We start from the raw sequence: 18,913 nt of genomic DNA on the forward strand, positions 1-18,913 counted from the left end.
CTATATTAAAGAAAAGATTCCTGTTAAAAATTACAAAAGCTCCATAGTGTGCCTTTTTAAAATAGTTTCCAGTTGGGCCAGACCAATAGCACAATGGGCAAGGTAATTTACCTTACATACAGCAGACTCAGATCCTATTCCCGGCATCCCCTGAACACAGCCAGGAACAATTTCTGAGTGTAGAGCTAGAGGTAACTGAGCATCACCTAATTTGTCCCCAAAACAAACACAAAAGAAAAAAAAATAGCAAAAGAGTAAAATAGTTTTCAGAGCCCTTCTGAGTTGGTGAGCTAATTCCCCACCCTTAATGTTTAGGTGAAATTTCTGATTCATTTACTATTTTTTGAGTACCGATCCTGAGGAAATGCTGGAAATGATTTGTATGTGAAAATATAATAAATTAAACTTTATTTGGAGGGACAGCACATCCAGATGTGTTGGTGACAAATCCTCACTAGTTTCTTTGGGAAATCTCCTTATAGTGATTGGATGACCAGATGGTGCCAGGAATCAAACCTAGGCTTTCAAGATACAAAAGCCATTTGTCCTATGAGCTATCTCCCTAACTCCTAAATAATATATGTATATATGTATATACATATAATGTATATAATGTATATACATGTGTATAAAGCATAGTCTATGATATATTACATGTATTTGTGGCTATAATATATAAATGTGTGTCAAGGAATCCATCTTTGATCATGGCATATTGTGTAATTTATGCAGCATTCATAGTTGAGAAAAAAGTTATCAGGATATCACAATAGTATTTTCAAATTTCACTGACTTCACATTTGAATGACTTAATAAAGAAGAAGTTTTACATTTCATACTGAAAAAAAAACCACTTTCTGTGGCTTGGAAACTACATTGCTGAAAAGTTGCTTAGAAGAGTCTTACTCATAGTCTGGTTGAGAAATTCTAGGTTTCACTCATATTTATTAAAGTAAGCTAGATAGTTGAGCTAATGGCTTTTTTTATAGAGAAGATGATGAAAAGACTGCAAATTCCAGAATAAAGTATCAATCTGAGTCATCACTCTGCTTTATAATCTCTATTAAGTATGGCAAATTGATGTTATTCTTCCAGTCACAGAATAAAATTGCACTTCATGTCCTCATATTGTTGGATTTTACCATTTAATATATTTCTTTGTAGGGAAAAAAGAAAATAAAATGTCAGATCCTATCCCCAATATGTTTGTTTACCAGAAAGCTCAAGTCTAATGTATCCTAATCCTTTTATTCTACCTAGAAAATAAATAAATTTTAGGTAAAATGTAAGTGTTGCGCTATTTATTTGAAGAGTAGAGACATATACTTCTCTGCAAGATCAAGGAAGAGGAACTTATTTTAAAACTGTAACAATCACAGGTCAGAGAAGAGGAACTCTATAAAATTGAGCAACAGATATGTAAGATGAAAGAAGACACAAGAGTAGAGGAATGGAGGTGAGTAGTGGGAAAGACAGACAAATATTAATTGATATTTTTGCTTTAATCTGGACTATTGAAAGATAAGGATGAGAATGGACCCAACCCAAGAAATTATATTATGATATTATAGTTATATAATGATATATCATATATATATCATTATATAACTATAATATATAACTATTATATATCATTATATATCATGATATTATAGTTTAAATCTGGTATTAATTATTATGTATTTTATATAACTTGTATTTAGATGCATTAACTAATTATATTTGTATATCTGTGCATGTAACTGTGTTTAATGAAATTGAGAGCTGATTCTAGAAAACTGAACCCTAAAAGCTTGCTGGTATTATAAAATTGATAAATTGTAGAGCTCTTTGAAAATTGAAGGAATTGAAAATTATAAATGATGTCTACTCACGCTTGCTGAAAATGTCTGTTCTTCATTGGTTAAAGGTGCAATGGAGACCTTTCTTTCCTTTCTACTTTTAGAATAAACATCTGAAAGACATTCAGCACTTTTGCAGCTTCATTTTATATAAATGTCTGTTCATGTAATTTATTGACTATTGCTGCTTTGTAGTATTCATCCAAAGTTATTTTCTTATTACGAAGTTCTAAACCAATACTTATAGTATTTGGAGCCTTAGTGGTGCACAAAAGATCCCTGAGTTCAAGATCCTTATTTTGGCAGATAAGAGGGATTATTTGGCTTGATAATACATAATACAAGGCTATCTAATAAAATTACCCCAAGGAATGAAGTATTTCAAGGGCCTAAGCTAGAATACTTGGAAGAAAAATAATACTATATCTTAGGATATGGCAGAGCCTGGCAAGCTATCCGTGACATATTCAATATGCCAAAAACAGTAACAATAATGGGTCTCACTTTGTGTTCCTGGAGTGAACAGATGCCATTGTCTACACTATCACATGACAGGGATTAATGGAAACCTTACTGGTGCCTGCTCAAGCAGATAGATGAGCAACAGGACTACGGTGATACTGTGATACAGTGATGTCTTAGGATACTTAGAATTTTTCAATTGTAAACTTCTTAACCATATTTGGAATTTCTATTTAATCGATATTTACATAAAAACCAATAAATCAATAATAGACTGAGGTGGAGAGTAAGATATTTTCTACAACACATCTCCACAGTAGGCAAGGGATAGCATTCAGGTCTAAACATTGTCAGTAGTACTTACTAAAAAGTGATGATTTTTAATTTAACTCAACTCATAGATATCTTCAGTATGTTTTATACTAAATTGTATATCAAGAAATCTGGGTAGAATTTTAAGAAATACTTTGTTAGAAAATTTTGAACAGAAGTACTTCCTCTAATGGAATAGCCTGCTCTAGCAGTAGTTTCTTCTGCTTCAATGAAAGGATTCAAAAGAAGATGGATGACAATCAACCTGGGATATTACTGAAAGAACTCCTTCTATCTTAAGTTGGATTAGGTGGCAGCTAAAATCCCTTCTAAATCCCCAATTCCATGCCTCTGGGGTCCTAAATACTTTGTTGTGTGGTGCAGAATATAAATGAAATAGGTTGAGAGAAGTGATCAACCAACAGATATTTATTACATTTCTACAATGTGCAAGGGAACAGAATTATCTCACACGATGAAGATGACCGTTTTTCCATTTATCACCTGATCTCAAAGAATGTGAAACAGGTAGGGAGTCAGATAAAAACTAACCAGGTAGGGGAAGGGGGAGGCACGGAAAAACTCTCAGGAAAAGAACCAGTGGGGATAAACCAAGTGTTAACTTCTCATGGTTTTTTCAAACCTGGTGTTCCATGAGAATCTCCTTAAAAGTCATTGTTGACCTCTCTCCCCGCTCTGGGTGTCAGAACATGTGGAGAGAATCCCGCTGATTGACTCATGAAACACATTACCAGAAACTCTCTATTTTAACAGTTAAGGCCACGGAAGCAATTTGTACTTTACTTAGAAGTTTATTGCATTTTGATAATTGCTTTTCCCCTTGAACTGTAGAGTTTTAAAACATAATTTTTGACTGACTATAAAAGAGAAAAAAAATCCATATAACTTTAAGAGCATTTTCAAAGCTTTAAAAGTCTCCACTAAACTAAAGAATTGCCAAGTTACCTTGTTGAGTTGTTGCAAGAGTTTTATCGTCATAATTTTTTTTTAACACTCCAACATTCTAGGTACCCAGAGAAAAAGACACAGCGGAAACAGAATATTACAGACTACACAGCAGAAACAGTGTTTCTGGCAAACACAACGAAGGGAAAATAACATCAAATAGTAGTTCTATGAGCTTCACAGGGCTCTGTACAGACACAAATGCTAAAGCCTTCAAATCAGAGAGTTCAGTGGTTAGTCTAATAGTGTCAACTCAGCCAATAATGTCCTATGGATGATCATTTTCCAAGTATGAAAATCTTTATGGGCTGTTAGTGAATGGTTTTTGCTTGTTAATAAATGTACTGAAAATAATAAACGACAGGTCCACTTTTTTTGAATTATAAAGCACCTTCATAAGTTTTCCTACATCTACTTTTATCATATCTGGAAAATATTTGTTTTGTATTAATTCATACATATAACCAGGATGGGCTGGAGCGATAGCACAGCGGGTAGGGCGTTCGCCTTACAAGCGGCCAACATGGCCGACCGGAGTTCGATTCCTCCACCCCTCTCGGAGAGCCCGGCAAGCTACCGAGAGTATTCGACTAGTTTCAATACTACGTGCATTTCAAAAATTCTTCCTAGCAGTGCTATTGGATTTTTTCATTTCCCTCTTGCTCGGTTTATAATAGATTAGATACCATTAAATCAAATAGGCTTAAACAGAAATTTATGCAAGTGTTGGTTAGTGAATTATATTAAAAAAAAACACAAAAGAATATTTATCTACTTGTCGACTATAACTTACTTTCAGTAACAATTTTCATACTGTACTTATTTAACAACATTTTGTGACTATTATTATCTGGAAGAAGTCACGATATTATGTTCAAGTCAAATAGAAAAGTTTGTAGAGGACTTGAATTTTAGAAATGTGTTTTCTTTTCTTATACAATCAGTACCCAGTTTATTATCCCATCTCTGCAATAAATTCATGGATGATGGATCCATAATGGGTGATAAAAGGAAATTAGGTTAATAACAATAGCTCAGTTATATAATAGTATTTCTTCAAGCGTTTTCGATTGTATGTAGTATATGATGAAACATCTTAGTGAGGTTGACTAGGCAGAAATGTGTATTGTTTAGCAAAAATACTAGTAAAATGGCATGATTAGCATGTGCTGAATGCTTTTACAAAACTGCATAACTGGTATAAGTAAGCATTCTAAGAAATAAAAAAAAACAGTTCAAAAGAAGAACAAACATATTCTTCAATAAGAATTAAAGAATTTTATAAGCACATTTAAGCTTCTTAAATATTAAAAATCTGGAGATAAAGGCTACTAGAAAGCAAACTTAATAAGAGATGGCCATAATAATTTTTATGTGATACTCTACTTTTTCTTTTATAAACAAAATCTTTGTTGGGGGTCACAATTTTGATCAGTTTGTCCTTCTTTCTGTTTCTGATAAGAGATTTATTTTCCTTTTTTATCTCAACAAATTTTCTGAAGCTCTCTCTCTCTCTCTCTCTCTCTCTCTTTCTATCTCTCTCTCTCTCTCTTCACCTTAGGTTGTTCAATATTGTATTGGGAAGCACTTTGAACTCCTAGGAAGATAAGTGCTACTTAATTGCAAAGTGTTATTAGTCCTCTGACTGTCATTATGTGCACCAGCACAATTTTACAGTTAATGCATCTCAATATTACTGCTGTTGACATTCTTGACATTTTTTTAAACTGGCTCAATGGTAGAATTGGGTATCTCAAGGGACTGGTTATTGAAAATTGGATTTAGAGTCTCTTATTTCTAGTTCCTTAATAGCCAATGTGTTGTTATATTACTCCATATCGAATGGCATTTTACTAGCATCAGTACAGCTTTCAGATATGATTCACAGTCCTGCAACAGTATATACCAGGCCTACTGCATGGGAATGGCAAATTTGTAAAGAGATACAGCTCTTTCATAGATTTAGGAAATTTAACATTTCTACCTGGGAAAACAATTCATTTCACTGGTTGTATTCCATTTTTTCTATGCCCATAAAATATACATTTGTAGTTAAAATGTTTATTTTGAATTCACTAAGAAATTCTCATATGGTACATTGTGGGGGGGCCTAATTATCCACACTAGGTCTGCCCACAATCAATTCAAAATGTATTATTAATACTGCAATACAGTCATTTATTTCCATTTTATTGACTATTAATGAGAAAGGCTATAAAATATATACAAATACTGGGTATTTTCCCCCATTTTGATCATCTACCTGCTCAGCTATACACACTTGTTTTTTACCACATCTTTTATGTTCCAAATTGTCAAATTTGTCATTTGCCCTCTCACACTGATGTTGGCTATTTAGATGATGAAAAAAAGTAATCTTATATTTGGGAATGAAGGCTGTGTAACTTCTGTGCAGAAAGAAAACACAGAATCAACATCCAATGATATGAATAGGTAAATAACTATTTCAGTTCCCAGGACAGCTACCAGTGAGAACTAACTCATATTTTTGATAACACATTTTTAAAAGAATGCCATGCAAAAATTAGAAATCAAATAAATTGTGACAAACAGAAACATGGTATGTAAGAATGAAATATGCCTTGCAGTTGGAAGAGTTAATGGTATATGGCTTTTTTAATTCTTTATTTATTAGAGCACATTTAATATATTTCAATTTTATTTGATTCGATTTATCATGTGTTCATTAGTCAGTCATCGAGTGTATATATCAGAGTTATTTCAATATGAGCCTTCCATCAAAGACCTTAAAATATCACAGGATAAATAGAGCTCATACACATGAAAAATGTAAGACAAAAGATAGATTAATAGATTCTGTAGTTCATAGCATTATGAAAAAGCATATAGCATTATGCAATTCCAATTACTATTATTTCTATGACATAATAAATCATACAGTAAAAGTAGTCTGTCCTTTAACAACTCAGAAAGAAAGAAAGGAGATAGAAAAGATAAGGTCCATCTTATTAATGACTATGAGGGACATCTTACTTATTGTTATATATATACATGTTTGTTTTGTGTATGCATCTGTGTACATGATAGCCCTCTTATTTATAACTAGAGGGCTTTAGAAAGAGAAATGCTTTCATTTTAAACCACAAGGCTATGAAAATTTTAGATGTTCACACATAAGAAATTCATCACTTCGTTGGATTTACCATGAATTAAAACCTGAGATAAGGTTTCAAGTGTGCAGTTTGATTTGATAAAAAAGTTGAAGTACATATAGCTGTAAGAAAGAGAAATTAGTAATCCAGGGAGAACATAGTAAGTTAATTATAAGAAAATAAGTAAAAATATCCCAGAATTATCCTACCCATAGGAAAGGGAGCTAAGCTATTTATGGATTTGTTACAAAGAACTGTTGAATGTTGCTGGTGAAGGTGGTGATTCGCGGGTGTTTCTGTTCAGTCTCAGAATGACCTTCCAGAGTATCAACTAAAACCCCTCAGACACAGAATGATAGACTGCAGTATTCTAGAATCATAGAAATGGTAAGATTTGGAAGGTTCACTGATGCTGATAGTTTTTGCTAAAAGTGACTTAAGTAGAATGAGAAAGAAAAAAATTGTGCAGGGGAGCATAGACAAGGAAACTATAAAATGATAGTGCATAAAAATATAAATCAAGTGTCACTAATTAGATGGCACATCTCTATATGTCCTCAGTATCATGGATTGAATGTAGTAGAAATGGGTTGAGTAGATACCCAAAGAGCCAGAGAGTTTGGTTTGTTTCTGTGATGAACATGGATGGGCATAGATACTTTGTCCCCTCCCCCTAAAAAAGGTAGAAGAATTGTGACCCTGTTTTTAAGATAGATATATGTATATATGCTTTTAAGCTTCCATCATAAATATAAATATTATAACTGAGAGTCAAAACTTAAAAAAGTCAATCATTTAAAACAACAGAATAATCTAATTGAAAAAAAACTAAACAAGTTGATATTAAAACTGAATATGCATTTATAGCATATATCCAAATATGTAATACAGAGACCTGTATAATATTTTAATTAAATGTCAATTCAGTAAAATATTAAAACAAATATAAGAAAACATTTAAGTTGAGAAAATAAAACACTAAGTTGATAGAAATGTTGATTCATTCTGTATTTAAGCTTTGCCAAATCTTAGAAAACAAAACCTTCCATTTTATATGTTTTATATGTTATTAGAGGAGAGAAATAAGCTTTAAAATCCAAACTTATTTTCTGAATGTGATTTAACATTCACTAAAAAATGACTAAGTGAAGTATAAGCGTCAGTGTTCCTCTGCTTATAAATATCAAACAAAATCTGTGGCTGAAATTTTAACCAATTTCCATAAAATATTCTTTAGATTTTAATAAAGACAAAATAGAAAACATTTCAGGAATATAAGAAATAATAAAGGGAAAAATATAATACATTACTAGGCATAGAAATGTCATATGAGAAATCCTAACATGTTTATTATATATAATGGTTAAAGCTCATTTCTGAGTATTGGTAATTTTTCTCTTGTAATCAATGAAGACACTTTAGACACAATCATTTAAAAAATATTGACAGAACACCAACAACCACCACCAATCTAACATAGAGTTTGGTCAATGTGATAGGGCAGAAAAAATTTAAAAAATATAAAAAACATTGTTGGCATTTGCCTTGCACGCAGCCAACATGGTCGACCCGGGTTCGATTCCTCCGCCCCTCTCAGAGAGCCCGGCAAGCTACCGAGAGTATCTCGCCCGCACGGCAGAGCCTGGCAAGCTCCCCGTAACGTATTCGATATGCCAGACACAGTAACAACAAAGTCTCCAATGGAGACGTTACTGGGCCCGCTCAAACAAATCGGGAGGGCCTCGAGCAAAAAACATTGTAAAGAAAATGATATATATGAGGCTGATACAGAACTTGTCTTGCTTGCAGCTGGTCCAAATTTCAATTCCATAACTTCATATGATCTCCTGAGTCTGCCAGAAGTGATTCCTGAGCACAGAGCTTGGCTGAACTCTGAACACCTAAGAGTGTGACCCCAAAACAAACAAAAAAATCAAAAAGAAAAGAAAAACTATACATCATCAAATGCATTCCTTGTTTACTGAAATAACTGAACAAAAATATGATAGATAATGTATTAGAAGAAAATACAGACTAACAGTGCTTTGGCAAGATATCTAGAAATGTTATAATAATTTAATGGATGTATAATTTGAACAAAAGTTTAAGGTTTTCTCAAATTCCAATTCCATATTCCCATCTGAGGTCATAATCTGCAGTTAGAGAAGTATATATTTGTACTAAACACTGAAATAAACGAGGGTTTCTTTTTCACCACATTCCTGCTGACCTGAATTGTGTTCAATATTTCTAGTGGTTGTCATTCTCACTGCTGTCAGATTATATTTCATTATTTTATTTTTAATTAATTAATTGATAGCACAGCAGGTAGGGTGTTTGCCTTGCATGCGGCCAACCAGGTCGAACCCGGTTTGATTCCTCCACCCCTGGCAAGCTACCAAGAGTAGCTCACCTGCACGGCAAAGACTGGCAAGCTACCTGTGACATATTTGATATGCCAAACACAGTAACAAGTCTCACAATAGAGACATTACTGGGCCCACTTGACCAAATCGATGAACAATGGGAGGACAGTGCTACAGTGTTTAGTTTTATTTTTAATTTTCTTGATAAGTGACAATAGAGATTTTTTCATATGCCTTATGGAAATTTTCTGTATAACTTCCCGAGGGAAAGTGTCTGTTCTTCATTCTTTACTTTTTGCAAGAATTATATTTTGCTTTTTTGTAGAGCTTTGTGAATGTTTTATGTTCCTGGATGTTTGGTCCTCATATTATGTCTTTGTGGCAAAATTCTCCAACATTTTGTAGGGTATTGTTTTAAATTTTATCCTGAATTTCTTGTGTGATGCAGAAAATTTTATGTTAGATGTAAACTCAATTGTTTATTTAATCTTTGCTAATTGAGTTGAATTTGTATGTTCATTATAATGCTAAGCACAATAGATAGGCTGTGGCAATAAAACAAATGTCTAACAATAGATAAATCACGATCACGATCCTCCTGTAGTTCATCAATTGCCTCGTGCAGGCACCAGTAACATCTCCTTCATCCTAGCCCTGAGATTTTAGAAAGTGCCACACTTGAGGCTCTCTCAGAGTCAGGAGAATGAGACCCATCATTGTTACTGGTATTTGCCATATTGGGTACGCCACGGGGAGTTTGCCAGTCTCTGCTGTGTGGGCGTGTTACATTCAGTAGCCTGGCAGGTTGTCCAAAAGTAAGAATGAGATAATAAGATGTCGCGCAGCCACAAATGTGGCCATATGCTTCCGGGAACTGGGTTTTGTAGTCTCTGGGTCTTGGCCGTTGATGGGATTACACAGTGCCAGGGGGTCAGTTGGTGGGTATGACCCTGCCTACTTGAAAATGGAGCATATGGGTGGAGGATGCTCAGCCCTGATCCAAGCAGGCTTGGAGATCTCAGCCCCGGGACCCGCATGCCTTTGTTCCTCTGCCGGTACCTTCATGCATGTGGAGAGTGGTCTCAGCATGGTTGTGTCTGGTTCTCGAGGTCTTTGGCTACTGGAGCACTGCTGGGGCGGGAAGGGAAACTCAACCCGCCCCCCCCTCCAAGGAGCCCCGGTGAGAACCAGCCACAACAATAGACAAATAAAGACGTCATAATATATATTCAATAGAATAGAGATAGCTGTAAGAAAACCTTAAAACTTGCAGTTTAGTGCAACATAGATGGACTTTTTGGATATCTTGTTAAAATTAGGGGACTAAAACAAAATACCAGATGATTTCATTCATCTATGATATAGAGGAAGATAAAACAAAAAAATAGATATTGCTGAATGATTATAAGCATTTAACCTTTGGTTATAAACCTCAGATTACCAAAAAAGAGATGAACTCACTGCAGAGTAAATAAAGAGGGTGTCTAGAGGTGACATAAAAGCAGGAGTGAAGCATTCTATCCAATGTGGTGTAGGTATGGTGCCACAAATTTGTACTATTTCATCATTTTTTTCATTTCATCATCCTGTTAATCGTCGATTGCCTCGAGCAGGCCCCAGTAACGTCTCTTTCATCCTAGCCCTGAGATTATATTCAAGGCTCTTTAGGAGAATGAGACCCATCATTGTTACTGGTATTTGGCATATTTGGTACGCCACGGGGAGTTTGCCAGACTCTGCCCTGTGGGCAGGCTACATTCGATAGCCTGCAAGTTTGTCCAAAGTAGGAATGAGATAATAAGATGTCATAAAGAAAAAATGCCACAATTTGTACTATAATAAGTATTAAATTTGTTGTAAACATGTGGCCTAAACTACAATTTTTTAACCTTTTGAAAAAAAAGGAATCTGGGTTCTAAAATATAAAGAGAAAATTTTACTCAAAATAACACTTCTTATTAGTTTTAGATGACACTTAAAAAGCACTTCTCTTTTAATCATTTCATAGAGGAAATAGCAAATGAACCAGTAGAGGAAATTAAGCAGTTGTGAAAATAATTAGTATTGTCAAATTATTGTATGATCCAGACGACATCACAAATTATTGTGAATACAATGGATCATTTCATAAATGGTACTGGAAAAATACTTTCCTATAAATATAAACAAATTATCTCTCATTACATAAAGAGACGTTTGAATTAAAGATCTAAATATAAAGTCAAAATTATATAAAAAGAGTGATCAAGAACACACCTTCTTAATCAGATTGGTGAAGAATTTCTTATACAAAAATTAAAGAATATATAAACTATGTGAAAGTAATAATGAATTAGGTCAATTAAAATTATTTTTTCTATTCAGATAAGAGTACCATGGATAATAAGGAAACATAAGCAGTATAATTTATCCATATTCTAGAATAGTCATAATAGAATAGTTATTTAAATGAATAACTCCAGAGTTCTTTATAACTGACTCTGAAATTTAAAAAAATCAGAGTTTAAATCAACTTGTATGGGTAGATTTTATTCAAAGTGTGGTATTTAGTAAAAAACAAACAAAAAACATGTTCAGTAAATTTTGACCTCAAATGTTTCAGGGATAGAAGTTTTTGTTCTACCCCTATGCTACTTAGAAATTTATTTTAGTTTCTGGATAAAATGGGAAATCATCAACTATGTATTTTAATATATACTTATTTATTATATGTAATATTAGCACAGCGGTAGGGCATTTGCCTTGCACGCAGTCAACATGGCCGACCTGAGTTCGATTCCTCCGCCCCTCTCGGAGAGCCTGGCAAGCTACCGAGAGTATCTTGCCTGTGGGGCAAAGCCTGGCAAGCTACCCATGATGTATTTGATATGCCAAACACAGTAACAACAAAGTCTCCAATGGAGACGTTACTGGGCCCACTCGAGGAAATCAATGAACAATGGGAGGACAGTGACAAATTAATATCTCTGGTAGTATATGGTTTCTGAGGAAGATAATACTATGAATGGACTATATTATGAGCTTATGTTTTCTTTGTTCTTCATCTTCCATCATTAACTCTATCTACCATGTTTATTTTCTTCCTTTTGTATGGAGATTACTTTGCCAGTGACTGAGGCAGAGTGGACTTTACATTCTTTTTCTGTTTCCTTGTTTTTTGTTTGTAGTTCACACCTGCCTGTACTCAGGGCTTTCTCCTCATTCTGTGCTCAGGGGTCCCTCCTGGATGAGCTTAGGTGTTATTACAGGTGCTATGAATCAAACCCGTGTTAGTAGCATGCAAGGCAAGTGTCCAACTTGCTGTACCTTCACTCTCATCCCTGGAGTTTACATTTTTTTTTTGTTTTTTGGGTTACACCCAGCGATGCTCAGGATTATTCCTGGCTCTGCACTCAGGAATTATTCCTGGCAGTGCTTGGGGAACCATATGGGATGCCAAGGATTGAACCCAGGTCGGCCATGTGCAAGGCAAACACCCTACCCGCTGTGCTATCACTCTGGCCCTTAGGGAGTTTACATTTTTAAGGAACTTAATTCTAAAATCTCAAGCACAGTACTAGTACTACTAATAAATAGAAAATAACAGGAAAGTATTCTACAAAGACTACCTAGGGGAAAAATTCTAAATTCTAAATATGAATTTCATAAATCATAAAATTCATTCTTACAATGTAGAATTTACTCCTCCTGTTCACAAATTTACTGTTAACAGAAAACCCAGTTACACAAAATAAAAGTCAAGTCAATATTTTATATTTTGGGAAAATTTCTTTGATATAAAAACTTTTGTACTCTATAGAATTCCTTCTTCTTCTGTTTAATTTTATTCTCTCCTGGAATGAGAGCAATTCTATTGGCAGTAGGTAAAATGAGAATTATTAATCTTAAATATTATCTTTTCCAAGGTAGATTTTTCTTAGAGTCGAAAATAACTCAAACAGAACTTAGTGAGCACAGTAAGAGGTATCTTTGTCCTTGGTGAGAGGGGTAGTGAATGAAGTAGGGTGCTTACCTTGCTCATTACCAACGAGATTTTGATTTCGAGTACCACAAATGGTGCCCTGAGCATAGCCAAGGATGATCCTTGAATAAAGAGCTAGGAATAAACACTGGACACTGCTAGGTGTTGCCAAAAACCCAAAATAAAATAAAATAAGATCAAAGTAATATTGTTACTGTGTTTGGCATATCGAATACTCTCGGTAGCTTGCCGGGCTCTCCAAGAGGGGCGGAGGAATCGAACTCGGGTCGGCCATGTTGGCCGTTTGTAAGGCGAATGCCCTACCGCTGTGCTATAGCTCCAGCCCAATTCAAACTAAACATATATCATCTCTCCGTTACCATTGTTAATCATGTACATTTATTAATTATTCTAATTTTCAATGCAACATAGCTATACGAAGTTCATTCCTTTGATATCCCCATTTTACTAATGTAGAATCACCACTTGTAATCAGTCTGTAATTTGATTATTCCACATAGAAAAACATGGAATACCTGTGCTTCTCCCTGTTGCTCATGTACCAGGAATTCAGCCACACAAATGTTTTTCTTTCTTTTCTATCCCAACTGAAGGACAGTCCAGTTGGTAAACCCGCTTTGAGTTACTTCTGCATCCTTTAAGAACAGGGTCAATTTTGAAAGCTATTTGACAATAAATTGTAGCACAGTAGCACTGTCCTCCGGTTGTTCATCGATTTGCTCAAACAGGAACCAGTAATGTCTCACAACAAATTATGAGACTTGTTGTTACTGCTTTTGGCACATCAAATATGACATGGGGAGCTTGCCAGGCTTTACCTTGTGGGTGAGGTACTCTGGGTAACTTGTGGGGCTTTCCGAGAGGGGTGGAGGAATCGAATCTGGGTTGGCCACGTGCAAGGCAAATGCCTTACCTGCTGTGCTATTGCTCCAGACAACAAACTGAACAAGATAAAATTATATTGGGCTACTCCTGGCCATAATTTTTTGTATTGTAATTGTTACTATCATTGAAGGGGCTAGGCAAGCATTAAGATGTCTAACTTTCCTTGGGGACAACTTTTAATTTATACGAGGTTAATAAAAACTCATTATTCTTAGGTGATGATTCTAATATTTAGGATCTCTGCAAATAGAGGATTATTGTCTAGAAATTGGACTGTACCCAAATTAATGAAGATCCTCTTCCCCTCTGCCTAGCCCTGTAATAAGTGGCTGCTTTCTGAGAGTCAAAGTGCTGGAGATCTGTATCAGGACTTTCTTTCTTTATTCTAAAGACAGAAGACTGGAAAAAGCCCTCGAGAGTTCCGCTTGATTTTTTTTAAAGTAATTTTACTTTCTGAAGGAGAACTTTCAGACAGCATGGTCACCAAAGAATAATTTTGAATTGGCAATAGAAGGAAGAAAATACAATTCATTGAATTAAAAATTCAATGGAAATGTGAATTGGGAATGGGCTTTATAAAGGAGAGACTGTCAGTTACTCTAAGGAACTAATAAGCTGATTTCTATCCACTGGGACAAAGGAAAAGGAAAGGAGAATGAATCACCATTTTCCACTATAACAATGACAGTTCGAAGACTGTTATGACTCTTTGGATGATAATAATTTCTATTTCGATAGGTTTCTTTTCCAAAATTCTAAAGTATTTTACAAGTGATTTCTTTGCCATCCATTCTCATGTCTCGAAGAGGAAAACTACCCATATCCACATCCTTATTTTATAGTTAGACACACTGTACTTTTTCCAAAGAAATTTTGATAAGGTATGCCATAGAAACTGAAGCATTATGGGAGGGAAAATATAAAGAGACGTCTACTAGTTGTACACAAAATATCTCATGCATATTTATTATCTTCTCATAAGTCTTATTTTGAAAAGAAAATTTAAAGATAAAATGATTATGTTAACATTGAATCTTTTGATTAATGTAAATTTTTTTTGACGTAAAGATCATTACACTTTCTTTTTTCTTTTTTTTTTCCCCTTTTTTGGGTCACACCCACCAATACTCAGGGGTTATTCCTGTCTCTGCACTCAGGAATTATCCCTGATGGTTTTTGGGGGACCATATGGGAATGCCAGGGAATAGAACTCGGGTTGGCCGAGTGCAAGGCAAACAAACGCCCTACCTGCTGTGCCATTGCTCCAACCCCAACACTTTATTTTTATGTTGTCTTCTCCTTTTTTATATTATAATAATGCTCTTCACTTGCATTTCTGCCTCTACAGAAGATGGAATGTGAATAAAGTAGAACTCTTTATTTATATATTAATTTAGTGAGTGTGCATTTAACCTTAGGTGTTGAATAAGGGTCTAAAAATTTTTTACCATAAGAAGGAAATTGAAGGCTCTAACTTACAAGAATAGGGAATTATTTTATAAACACATTTTTTTCTTCATTTCTGAATAATTTAGTACATGATTGCATTTCTTTTCTAGTTTTTAAAATATTATAAAGTAAGATAGGTAGGACTGCAGTAGTGCACTGGGTTGGGCCTTGTGTTTTGCATAGTCAACCTGGGTTCAATTTCTGAAAAGACGTATGGTTTCCCCAGGAATGCCTGTAGTAATCCCTGAGCACAGATAAAGGAGTAAACCCTGAGCACTGCTGGGTGTGACCACAAAAGAAAAAAAATGGATGATTTCTTATAATTATGAATGGCATGGGGAACAATTGATTACCTCCACCTACCTATCAACTCTGTAAATGTTCTTATATGAGAATGAAACTTAAGCATGCTAATTATCTGGTGTTAAAATAGGATAATTTATTAGACTTACTTGGGTACAATACAATTCAAAAAGGTTTTATAGAAAAGAAGAGGTATAAAAGTGAAAATCAGAGGTATATTTTGGAAAGTACTCTCCCTACTGGCCGCTGGTGGTTTCAGCTTCCATAAACCAAGGTTTATGAATATTCTTCCAAAGCTGAAAAATGCACTTTTAAAATCGTATTTTACTTGATCCTCTTGAAAAATATTCTAATCCAGCTGATAATTTAATTTTAACCCTATGAAATGTTTTTTTTTCAGATATTTGACCTAGAGAGTATTTAAGTTTAAAAAATATTTGTTGTATAAGTAGCTAAGTTTGCTATAATACACTACAGTGACAAGCGGGAAATGTGTAGGATCATGTTTAGAAAATAATTGGAAGAGTGGACAAATCAACTAGAATAAATCAAATCTTATGATTCTCCAAATTCAGAAAATGAAATTTAAATAACTAGTTTTAGTTTGTGTACTACAGTTAAAACTAAGAACAATAACAATAGCTCATATATATATATATAGAGAGAGAGAGAGAGAGAGAGAGTTTTGTACTTTCTCTTTTATCTGTGAGGAATTACAGTGTTCTGTGAGGAATTACAGAAAAGAAGGGGAATTTAAATTTAAGACATATAATTTGATATAAATACAACAATTGCTATGCTTACCATTGTGTTTGCTCTGTGTTTACTATATACATTGTTTAAAGTGACTATATGTAATGATTAGTTAGTCATCACAAATATAAACTTTTACAGTATTCATCTTCATGTGGGTCATATAAATAGAAGTAAGATAGCTTTTTCAAGATCATACAACTAGAAAGTACAGATTCAGGTCATGAAGTTCTAAAAATTACAATATATTCCATCTCAATTGTAACTTTTCCATTTCTCAGTGCACTTTTAATAGGTAGTCTTTACTTAAGCATCGATTACAATGTTTTCTTGTCCTCTAAGATAGTTGTTTCTCCAAATTCAGAAAGTGAAATTAAAATAACTAGTTTTAGTTTGTGTACTACAGTTAAAACTAATAACAATAACAATAACCATATATAACATTATCTACTATATAATATTATATTGTAGTTAAAGTAAGAAAAGCTTAAAAGAAAAACAAAGCTAAATAAATATATTTTGGTCTACTTTTGGAGGTTTCTTATTTCTAATGTAAAAGAATGGCTCAGTCATAAACAGTAACAAATTTAATTTGTTACTGTGGCTATGATGTTTGATTGGTTTTTGGAAATGTTTTTTTAATTATGAAAATGAGGTAAACTAGTGTTTTATAGGTTGGCTAATATATATACTATATATTATATATAATATGGGCTGGAGCAATAGCACAGCGGGTAGGGCGTTTGCCTTGCACGCAGCCAACATGGCTGACCCGAGTTCGATTCCTCTGCCCCTCTCAGAGAGCCCGGCAAGCTACCGAGAGGATCCTGCCTGCACAGCAGAAACTGGCAAGCTACCTACGACGTATTCAATATGCCAAACACAAGTCTCATGGTGGAGACATTACTGGGCTCGCTCGAGCAAATCGATGAACAACAGGAGCACCGTGACCATGATATTATATAATATATAGTATATATTATATATTATATACTATATAAAATTGTATATTATATTATATACTATATAATATATTATATAAAATAATATATATTATTGACCCGAGTTCGATTCCTCCGCCCCTCTCCGAGAGCCCAGCAAGCTACCGAGAGTATCTCGCCCGCACGGCAGAGCCTGGCAAGCTCCCCATATAATATATAATATATTACATAAAGGCCCTCCCGTTGATCGTCGATTTGCTCGAGTGGGCCCAGTAACGTCTCCATTGGAGACTTTGTTGTTACTGTGTCTGGCATATCGAATACTCTCGGTAGCTTGCCGGGCTCTCTGAGAGGGGAGGAGGAATCGAACTCAGGTCGGCCATGTTGGCCGCTTGTAAGGCGAACGCCCTACCGCTGTGCTATCGCTCTAGCCCGATATATTACATATCATATTATATACTGTATAATATATATATCAGGGACTGGCACGCTCCTCGTGACATATTTGATATGCCAAAAACAGTAACTATAATATCCCCTGACCCTGAAAGAGCCTCCAGTTGTTGGGGAAAACAGTAAAGAGAGGATGCTAAATTCTCAGGGCTGTGACAAATAGAGATGTTACTGGTGCCCACTCGAGTAAATTGACAAACACAGCATGACAGTGATACAGTGACAATGATATATATATGTATATATATATGTATATATCAATTTGCTTATGTCAAGAGATGATTACAGTGAAAATGAGGCAAATCAGAAAACTATTGGTCCCAAATTATTTCCGAGATGAAGAAAAGATGAGTCTTCTAGAAATGTAAAAGAGGACTCATATACAATAATGACTTAAAACTTTCTGAAAACTGAATAAAACCAGCACTGAGCATTTGAGACTATGATATGAAAGAGATGAACTTGAGTGTATGGTTGTCCTCTACTAGATTAAGAAAAGTCTGTTTTTTCCTAGCTTGCTGAAGGTTTTATACTTTTCAAATAATGGATTGATGTTCATTTAAAACAGAGAGAGAGAGATGAACGTGAGTAAAGGAAAAGCTTAAGGAAATATATCTGATGAGCAGTTTAGATTTGAGAACAAAGGATAATGATTTGAAGTAAGGAGAAACCCTATAATTGGAGGTTTATATATATTGGGGGTATTTATTCCCACAAATCCTAAATTCCTATTTTGTAATTGGCTTTCAGAAGCTTTGAAAGCTTCTTCAATAACACCTTCACATCAGAGCCATTAATATGAAATTCACGAATATATCCTTAAGGAACAGTGAAAATTCTTAATGATAAGTTATTCTTCATCAGTAATTCCTAAACCTTTTTATCCTGTTACTTACATACACAATTTCAATTGGTGGTAAGGGGAGAACCTCCCAATATGCAAGATATTTTAGAAACCAATAACATCTATTATTATTGAAAAACAGATATAACCATGCACCAGGACAAGAATTTGCCACCAACTCAATTTGCCATCACCTAAGAAATCTGAAAATATTTCTTAACT

This window comes from Sorex fumeus, unplaced genomic scaffold, assembly GCF_029834395.1.
Source record: "Sorex fumeus unplaced genomic scaffold, SorFum_2.1 ptg000128l, whole genome shotgun sequence".
Lineage (NCBI taxonomy): Eukaryota > Metazoa > Chordata > Mammalia > Eulipotyphla > Soricidae > Sorex > Sorex fumeus.